Raw genomic sequence first — 1,871 nt, 5'->3', positions numbered from 1 at the left:
ATCCGATCCAAGCACATGAGTTGACTGCGGCGCCAGGTTAACCAATGTGCTAGATTCTATTTGGCCAGTAGAATCTTGTGTCTTACGCGATTTGATACCAAGACACCAGAACGAAAGTTAGTTGAAGAGTGATTAAACTCTTATGAAGAATGGTTGTGCAATCACAACTTATGACTTTAACCTATAAAGTGGATATGGACTATCAATTATAACATGGGGCACACACCATGTTCTCGATCCAATCCACGCACACGAGTTGCCTGAGTAGCGACAGGTATACCGATGTGCAATACGTATCCGGCCATAGGCACGGAACGAACAGGAACTGTGGTGCAGACATACAAGGGCCATGGGGCGGTACGCAAAGGATACGGATGAGCGAGTATGCAGGCCCAATACTCAATAGCTCGATCCGATCCAAGCACATGAGTTGACTGCGGCGCCAGGTTAACCGATGTGCTAAGAGAGTTGTTCCTGGGCCTTCAAAGTGACTTCAAAACTATCTTAGCGAATGGTGGCCATGGGCGTAGACATGAGCCACAAGTCACAAGGCCTGGGACTATTGGGTAATAAAGACAACTTAGTCAGAAAGTTAGTCTTTGGACGTACCACCGGGATTGTGTTACATTGGGAACCTTACTATAAAACCCTAGGCAGGGGATCACTCGGCTCATGGATCGATGAAGACCGCAGCTAAATGCGCGTCACAATGTGAACTGCAGGACACATGAACACCGATAAGTTGAACGCATATTGCGCGTCGGACGATTAAACCCGGCCGATGCACACATTCTTGAGTGCCTATCAATTCCTTGATATACAACAAACCAAACTTCAGGGTGGAGCGTGCCACAATAGAACACTATGGCGAGCAGCCCGTCTAGTGTCGTGGGGGAAACACGCTTCCACACTGTGCATAATGGCGTGCTCGGGACCTTTGTTGGGACCGCAGGGCGCTGAAAGTAAAGGGGTGAACCGCATAAATCGCACGCACGTAAACGCGCACACACACAAATAGAGTGAGACGTATCGTAGGATACCGCTAAGAGTACGTTGTGAAACATGGGGAAATTCAATCGAAAACCTCTTTGATGTCCAAGAATTCGTTGACCGTATCCGTCGTAATACTGGATCAACGTGCTTGGGGGAAAACGTCAAAGGGTTTTATAATAGTGGTGCATGATTAACCCATCGATGCCCGAGGGGAACATGTTGTCCAATACAATAGTGGTGCAGTTGGCTCGACATGCTCGGGGGGAGACATCGTGGGTCCAAGTCGACCAAGTCGACCGAGAGTTGTTGTTGAGAGATCGAATCAAAACGATGCCGAGCGGAACACGTTGTCCTTATTGGAGTGATATTCGGACAACGTGCTCGGGGGGGCCATCGTTGATTCAAAAATGACCGTAAATTGCCCAATCCGTGTGTGTGTGTGTGTGAAGTGTTGTTGCGTATATATCGGTTCGCTATGCCCCGGGTTCGAAACGAATGGAATGTGACTGATTTTGTTTGTAGGCCTCAAGTGATGTGAGACAACCCCCAGAATTTAAGCATATTAATAAGGGGAGGAGAAGAAACAACCGGGATTCCCTGAGTAGCTGCGAGCGAAACGGGAGAAGCTCAGCACGTAGGGACGGTGTGTAACTGCACCTGTCCCGATTCCGTGTACTGGAACGACCATTATCTACTATGCACGGTGCAAACAGTTCAAGTTCAACTTGAAGGTTGCTCATCTACCCAGAGAGGGTGATAGGCCCGGTAGAACGGCACTAACCCACGTGACAGTAGACGGTCGGCCTCCATGGAGTCGTGTTGCTTGATAGTGCAGCACTAAGTGGGAGGTAAACTCCTTCTAAAGCTAAAATACCACC

The 1,871-nt window shown here is 48.7% G+C and overlaps 2 non-coding genes across 2 annotated transcripts in view; both read left to right on the top strand.

Annotated features, from left to right (window-relative positions):
* The first annotated feature begins 645 nt into the window (after positions 1–645).
* Positions 646–803, top strand: LOC125773063 (5.8S ribosomal RNA). Its single transcript, XR_007419876.1, has one exon. It is a non-coding gene; the product is annotated as a 5.8S ribosomal RNA (ribosomal RNA).
* Positions 804–1,513: 710 nt separating this feature from the next.
* Positions 1,514–1,871, top strand: part of LOC125773064 (large subunit ribosomal RNA) — a 4,186-nt gene continuing 3,828 nt past the window's right edge. Inside the window, exon 1 of the ribosomal RNA XR_007419877.1 lies at positions 1,514–1,871. This exon is cut by the window's right edge and continues 3,828 nt beyond it. This is a non-coding gene — a ribosomal RNA (large subunit ribosomal RNA).

The sequence above is a fragment of the Anopheles funestus genome (genome assembly GCF_943734845.2).
Source record: "Anopheles funestus chromosome X unlocalized genomic scaffold, idAnoFuneDA-416_04 X_unloc_192, whole genome shotgun sequence".
Taxonomy (NCBI): Eukaryota; Metazoa; Arthropoda; class Insecta; order Diptera; family Culicidae; genus Anopheles; species Anopheles funestus.
This window is presented reverse-complemented; position numbering and strand designations above follow the sequence as displayed.